The sequence below is a fragment of the Mytilus galloprovincialis genome, chromosome 8 (assembly GCF_965363235.1).
Source record: "Mytilus galloprovincialis chromosome 8, xbMytGall1.hap1.1, whole genome shotgun sequence".
Taxonomy (NCBI): Eukaryota; Metazoa; Mollusca; class Bivalvia; order Mytilida; family Mytilidae; genus Mytilus; species Mytilus galloprovincialis.
Genome location: NC_134845.1, coordinates 1,716,794 through 1,725,320, shown reverse-complemented (window position 1 = coordinate 1,725,320; position 8,527 = coordinate 1,716,794). Strand labels below are relative to the sequence as shown.

General features: G+C 33.6%; 1 long non-coding RNA gene across 1 annotated transcript; it reads right to left on the bottom strand.

Annotated features, from left to right (window-relative positions):
- Positions 1-1,456: 1,456 nt before the first annotated feature.
- On the bottom strand, positions 1,457-4,950 carry LOC143043065 (uncharacterized). The gene is made up of 3 exons (XR_012968170.1): positions 4,759-4,950; positions 3,524-3,677; positions 1,457-2,488 (listed from the first exon to the last, which is right to left on the bottom strand). It is a non-coding gene; the product is annotated as an uncharacterized LOC143043065 (long non-coding RNA).
- Positions 4,951-8,527: the final 3,577 nt, after the last annotated feature.

Here is an 8,527-nt window from a genome sequence, read left to right as displayed (position 1 = left end):
TTTGTTGACACAAATCAATCAAGTTTTGTTTATACAAAAAAATAATCAGCAGAGGTATGTACTATACGAAGCCGTATATTTCAAGTTACAAAAACACGTTTTGAACATGTTGAACACCGGTTATTTTTCTTGGCATTAAAAAGTGATGAAACAAGAAATAGGATTGTGTATAAATTTGAGAAAAACACTCATAGATATAACTTATGATATATCTCACCCGGAGATAGTTGCTGGCATTTTCGAACTTTTCCCTAACCCAGAGATGATCCCATGGTTTCACATTGCAAACTACGTCCATAGCATGCAAAGTAAATATATTACAAGTCACCTCCTTCGTTCCAGCCCATGTCCGCATAGAATCCTGAAAAGTATGTCCCAGTTCATGGAACATTCCCCAACTTCCTTTCCTGTTGTTTACGTTTAGAATATGGTCTCTTGAACATAGGAAGCAGTCCTTGTAGATCTAACTACAAATGTTAAATGGTTCATGTAATAATAAAACTTTTTCTTTGAATGAATCCTACACTGTAAACATATTGGTATTTGATAAAATTCTAAGACCTTTGAGGCATAGGCAAAATATCTTCATACCATTTGCAAATCAGGATTTTCCTTAAAATGAGAATGATAATAAGATTGAGAATGATAATAAGATTGAGAATGATAATAAGATTGAGAATGAAAATATGGGGAATGTGTCAAAGAGACATCATTTTGTCATATGTGTTAGGAATGTAGTTTGAAATTATGATGCTTGGTTTGTATGGAAATACAACTATAAGAGATAAAATATACCTAAAACTTCATGTGTAAAAAGAAAGGATCAACAGACAAACAGACAAACATAAGTGCCCTACCAAAACATGAACAACATAGAAAAATGAAAACCGAGCAACAGAAACCCCTTCAAACCTGAGAATGATTACATGTAGCCAGACGTGTGAGCAGATAAAAATCCACAAGTGACACTCTTCAATATAACTTCCTATTTTTGAATCACACTGAATTCAAAAAAAAAAGTTAAAAAAGTACAGTGTATAAAAAAAGGTTCTACCACATTTTCCTTGTCAAGTTTTAAAACGAACCTATTATATTTGAAACGAACCTTATTAGGATCTGTCATGTCCAGATGGGTGACGATTGGATAACCAGAATGCATGTAACCAATGGACGGCTGTTCATCTGTAACCACCCATTGTCCTCTACCATTAGATGGATCCTTCCCAAGTAGGTCAATGTGGGCAGATACTACAGAGTCCCAAACTTTCATCGTCATTGTTGGATCTGAGAGCTGTCTTACTGACGCGGATGGTAAGGTCAAGGCTATTTTGTCACCAATGATATCACACCATAACCCTGGCTTGTAACGTTCTACAGTTTCTCATGTATCTGCTGTTTTGTAGGTACATATTGGACCAGGTACGACATTGTGTAGTTTCAACTGCAATTTATCCTTTGTACTTTTAGGCGACTTTAAATAAATCACTCCTCCAAATGGACTGCACACGTTTAGTAGTGTTGAAGAAAAATTTCCCAATTCGTTTGTTTTAAGCTCTTTCTTTATTCTGATCTTAGGCCATCTTCTTAGCTTAGAATCAGTATTGTAAAGCTCGTCACCATGCAGATCAATTATGATATTCTATGTTTTTTTCGTTTTGCTCCACGACAATTCCATGATAGTACCAGCGGAAAGGTAACATCCCGTTGAATGAAATTTATGTTTCTGTGAGGAAAATTCTAATTCGATAGACTGAACTTCCGGTGTATTCTCAAATGTTCCAGGAAATTCATGAATTCCTTCTGCTAATACTACATTCCCTTCTAAGCTATCTCGTATCATGATATCGCACATAAGCATCGCAGCTTTTTTGGCGCCATGTGACTCAACGGGTTTACTCCTTGTTGGTATATGGTCGTTATCTGGTGATAATTTCTGAATCATTTCCATAACATGTGGTTTGTGTTTGATATAAAGTTCCTCTGGTAAGTGTACTACATTGTGTATTAATCCTCCTAATCTGTTAATCTTTTCTGGGTGCTTGTTAATTGCTGAAACTAGATCACTGGGCTTTGCATTATCAGCCATATTGTCTTTTACTAAAAGTTCCGCTAAATCGCCATCATTCTTGTACATTAATTTACCAGCATAAGCGATACCTATTGCCCTGAAGATGATAGTAAGTGGTATACTTTCAACGTCTATTTTATAAACCTCCGCAAATCCCCATGGGCACACTCCACATATCAACCCACCTTCTCTCGCTACCCAATCAAGTAATTTCAATACACTATTCAGGAGGAAGCTCATCGAAGACATTAAAATAATCAGAAAAACAAGGTATCTCATTTCCCTTGTCTGTGTTTTTCGTTATCCAATTTCTGATAATTTCGTTGAATCGTTTATTTTTACGTTTCGTATCTTTCCTTCCAAAACTGTTAACAAATACATTGTGCGAAAATACAATTATTCTTCCTTTACCATATTCAGCTGAAAATATACACAGTATTATATGATAAATGGTTAATTATTACATTTACATAAACCATTCAAAAAGGAAAACCAACGATCTAATATATTTTATTTAAAAACAAAACACTTATTACCACACAAACAAAGACAACCACTGAACATCAGGTTTCTGACTTAGGACAGGCACATTAGCGAAACATCAAAACATACATGTGACATAGAAAGATACACTATAAAATATGAATGTATTGATGTTCTTATCAAACTTAAATAAAAGTACAACTGAATATCAACAAAAATATCGATGTCGTTTTTATCAGTATTTTTAGAAAAATAAATGATTATGACAGAAAGTAGGAACATATGTTATAGATTATCAGTGTTGCTTTTATTATATTCCTCCTCGCTTTTAGTAGATGTAATGATTTTGTGTTGTCTTTTGCTATCCCTATGTCAGCGTCGACATTAAAAGTATTTTTCCGATATCTGTTTCAAAATTTGTTACAAACATCGACTGTATGTTGTTCAAACACAAAATAACAATGAATCGAATCAAATGTAACAATAAAATTGAGAATGGAAATGGGGAATGTGCCAAAGAGACAACAACCCGACCATAGAAAAAAACAACAGCAGAAGGTCACCAACAGGTCTTTAATGTAGCGAGAAATTCCCGCACCCGGAGGCGTCCTTCAACTGGCCCTTAAACAAATATATACTAGTTCAGTAATAATGAACGCCATACTAATTTCCAAATTGTACACAAGAAACTAAAATTAAAATAATACAAGACTAACAAAGGCCAGAGGCTCCTGACTTGGGACAGGCGCAAAAATGCGGCGGGGTTAAACATGTTTGTGAGATCTCAACCCTCCCCCTATACCTCTAGCAATAACATAGCAAAAATACAATTGTAATACCCTTTTAAATTTAAATTCGTATAATATCGAAAGAAACGTAACCAGCAAGAGAAAAACTAATGTGTAGACTTTTTTGTATTCAATATAGAACATGTAGAAGAGTCAGCGCAATATAACAATAAAGAATACAAACCTGCCGCACACAAAACGTGTCCTTTCTTGTTTGCAAGGATTGCTTGTGAATTCTCTCCGTACACAAACATGACTCCAGGGACACAGCCAGTGAATGATACCATTTCAACACCGTCCAGAATTTCTCTTTTCCAGTCTTTCATTTCGATTGTCTTCTACAACAGAACGATAAGAGTCATAAAAATACTATCATGAAATATATTATGTAATTTCGCAGCTTACCTTTTTTACATCAAATTGTAAGCACACAATTGATTGGACAAGTACAATGTATGTGCGCACCAACGAAAAACAACCATTTCATGTTGGTGTGAATATGTAATAAAACATCTCCTACAATATTTTGTTGTTTCCTTTTAGAAAACTGTGTTGGAAAACTGCATAAACTCTGCAGTTTTCCTTGTTTTCAGTAAAAAGGTTCATTTTTTCACGATATTATGACAAAAAACTTATGGAATTTATTGAAATTTCTTGATTGGTCGTATTTCCAAACAATATGCGCACATTTGAAATACGTATAAAAAAGATCTTACTACTACTATGTGTATACTTATTGAATTCAAAACAATCTAAGCAAGCAAGAACTGTTTCCCATGTTAACTTATTTGAAAAGTAAAATCACAAAAATACTGAACTCAAATCAAATGACAAAACACATAAAAACGAATGGACAACAACTGTTGTATTCCTGAATTGGTACAGGCATTTTCAAATGTAGAAAAAGGTGGATTGAACCTGGGTTTTTTATAGCGCTAAACCTCTCACTTGTACGTTTAATGCACTACATTACTTTTACCAATACGTGTCTAGAACATTTTTAGGTGTACATTTTTTTTAAAAGGGACAATTTAACAAAGAATAATAGGGAAACATCAATGGTGGTATTAAACCTTATAAAGATGAAATTACACCGTATTGTGATGATATTGTAGAAAAAACAATTGTAACATAGCCAAATACGACTTGCAATCGAAGATTTTGCCTTGAGAATTACAACAAGAGTCACTAGGGAAGTGGAATTACTATCAGCAGCACGGTGTTCACCTTTTGTTTTGAATGTGGATCGTGCTATTTAACATGTTTAATATTTATGTTTGTTTTTTTTGTGATCTCCTCATTTTTCCTCGAGCGGGGATTTCATAATGCAATAACTTTACCAAACCAACAGGTGCACGTATGTTATTACCGAAAATATATATATATACACCGACACCAATAGATAGAAATATAACATACCTTACACAATGCTTATACAAAGTATGCACAGTAAACCGAATGTGTCCCTGAAATCATTATATTAACAGCTGTTGGAACATGATGTCATTTTTATTGTATGATTTTGTCAATATCAAGAATGTCGAGTTCAATATTCAAAACGATGTATCTGATTGATACATATAAAAGTTATTTATTATATCGAGTAACCTGAACAATACACATATCTTTTATACTATTATATGGCACTCAGATATATATTTATTTACGGAACAAAACACAATCGATACAAAAAAAATAAACACGTGTACCGATATGTGACAAGTGTGTCATTTTTTAGAAATCCGATATATGTGTGGTGAACAAATTAAAACCTTGAAGTTCAACTGGCCCTATAATTAATGATAGTATAGTTAGCAAAAATTATTAGTGTACAAATTCCGTTGATCATTATGTGTTCTGTTATCGGAAATAATCCAGTAGTGTAATATAACAAAATGCCAGGAATTAGAAAAGATGTTTAAGTACCGAAGAATTCATAAAGCTTATACATCAGTAAAGAACTGTTAAGTCTAAACGGAATGTCGCTAAGCAGGTTGCAAACTGAAAAGCTAAAACGTATCAGACTAATGAATAACAACTGTCATACTCCTTACATTTTCTCTGATGAGTCTTATGTAGACAAAACGCGCATCTGGCGTATTAAATTATAATGCTGATACCTTTGATAACTGTTTACACCACTAGGTCGATGCCACTGCTGGTGGACGTTCCGAGGGTATCACCAGCCCAGTAGTCAGCACTTCGGTGTTGACATGAATATCAATTATGTGTTCATTTTGATAAATTTGCTGCTACAAAACTTTGAATTTTCGAAAAAGCTAAGGATTTTCTTATTCCAGGAGTAGATTACCGTAGCCGTATTTGGCAAAACTTTTTTAGAATTTTGGGTCCTTAATGCTCTTAAACTTTTACTTGTTTGGCTCTGTAACTTTTTTTTATCTGAGCGTCACTAATAAGTCTTATGTAGACGAAACTGAGTATTACATAATTATCCTGGTACCTTTGATAACTATTTCTAAAATTACACAAGTGAATTATTGACGATGAGGGAACCCATAATGACAAACGGAATTTGTACTTAAATAATTAAACTTATGAGTGACTAAAAGAATAGACAAAACAGGAAATCAATTTGCGATGATGTTAACCTCGTGTAGTGTCTGTTATACTAGTTTGTCCTCATACAGATGGTTTAGCAGTTTTTGTGTAAAAAGTACATCCTTTTTAAATAGTTCGTATAGTTGAAAATTCGTGTTTTCTTGAATTTTATAGAACTTGTATTTCTATATTTTAAACAGTCAAACAGACCATGAAGTTGTTACAATTAAATAAAATAAAATTGCATATATTACCTTCTGATATTGTACAAAACAAAGGGGACTATTCAAACTCATTCAAACTGAAAACGCGATAGCTAACAAAATACAAATAGACAAACAATAGTAAACAATACACAACATAGAAATCTAAATAATAAGCAACAAGAACCCCACCGCTTCTCCACATGTTTCATCCGTTGGGTTGCGCATGTTAGTACAATCTCGGTAACAAGTCTTATTCGGTATGTCACATTCGTGAAAAAACTGGGATTATAGTTACGACATTACGATATTATGCACATATCTGCTATAATCTGTGACACGAATATATTTTATAACGATCAACTGAGTCACGGTCAACTGAGTCACGGTCATTGTGAGCAGCAACCCCTCTATCAAGGAAATCATGATAAGGAATAAAGGTCCGGGAATATCGTATCAATTTGGAAATATATACTACGCATTAAAGTGCTGCTGGAATCTTGCTACACAGAAATGGAAAGTTCACAATTAGGAAGGTGAAATCATCTATTGTGTAGGAAAGTTTTTAAATGGACAACTGTCGTTCAATCGTATACAACCCATAACCGTGGTTTACTTTATAGATTACCAAATGTGAGGGTTTTTTATGTTATAAACAAATATTGAAGTTTGGATTCACCATTAGAACCGTACAAACCATCTTCTTGTGCACTATTTGTCTTATACACCGCTAATCATCCATCCATCTGCATCCGAGTTGGAATATTCAACACATTGCTTTATGTAACTGTATAAAGAATGGAAATTAAATGAAAACAGGATTTATAGGTTCTTTAATTTTCATTAATCATTAATTAATAGGCTTTGATTTAATTTGTTTTATATCAAGTAAGATACATGTATATAATTTAACATAATTCAATTGGTTATCGTATGATCGTAGCTTCGTTGTTTAGCATGTTTAACTTGAAAGCAAAGCAAATTATACTCTGTTATTGTATGAAGCCATTTTATTGAGTATACATAAATCATTTCATGTTCATACGAGGAATGCAACGGGCGATTAATGCCGACACACTTTGATTTAGCATGGGTTTGTGTATCCTGTACACAAATTCTATTGTAGGCTTAACTACAGTCCATTTCTATGTATGTTGACCTTTGCTTAGTAGGAGTTCGGTGGTTCTGTTCTTCCTTTGTTTTCCTCTATAATTGATGTGTTCATGTAGAAATGTACGGTTTGAGGTTCGGTTGACACCAAATCGTCACGACACAAGAGGTAAGTTCGGCCTTCAAATTGTCAACTTTCTTAACTTTGTAGATATATTCAAGACACCATTTATACCATCACTTTTGGGATAAACAAGATGCATTTTTTTATTGTGAATAAGGTGTATTCTTTTGGGATACTTAAGATGTTTTCTTAGTCTGAATTTATCACAGAAAATTATGTTAATACTTTGATCTCAAATTGTATACGTAAAACGGCCTGTCGCAATCACAAGCTAGTACGTGTATTTCAATTCTATAATGATATGTTACTATGTTAGGAAAACTTGAAATGATAGAATATAGATAAACGTACTTTTTCCTGGTAACCAACACTGACAAACATTATCGTGGTCATTGCATTGTAGTATGTCATAATGATGGCATCTTGTATGTTTACATTCTGACTTGAAATGGCCACACTATTCACCACTCACTACAATAGTTAAACATCCTCCAGTAAATGAGCTCCTGAACATTTGTATTAGATTAAGTTAAACAATGTAACAAACAAACCTGGCTGATATACAATGCTGACAAAAGACGATGCTAAAATCTTCAAATCGAAATATCCTGCATGACCATGTACTGACAACAAGCATTATGTAGTGAGATTGTTGAACACTTTTTCTATTTGAATGATGGATGTATGTGCATTTGAATATTTAAGGGTTTGCTGACACCACATGCGTGATACCTATGACAGATGGTACGTAGTAAGCATGAGTTGGCTAAGTTTGTTACGTAAGTTGATATGAATTAAGTCTGATAAATTTCTCGTGCTACCGACGTCTATATTTTGATTATTTGTATTAGGTGCGCCAACATTTCGTTTCTGTCTTTATGATAGCCTTATTATAACAACAAGTTTGTTTAACATTATTTTGTATTTGTTTTGTAATTTGTGGTTGATACGTTTTTAGTAGACAAATCCGCATTCCTATGACTATATATATATCCATATTATTATTCTTCAAGCAAGAGCTTTGGACGCAGCAATGTATGACGTATGTAACTTGATATCACTTCCCGTGTTAACACAATTCTAATAGTGCGGTTACAGGTTATACTTTGTAAATACAGCTGTTTCTCAAACCACGCCTCTTTTGGGGAGATCTAGAATAATCATAGAAAATTCATTTTGTTTAGGTGTCTCT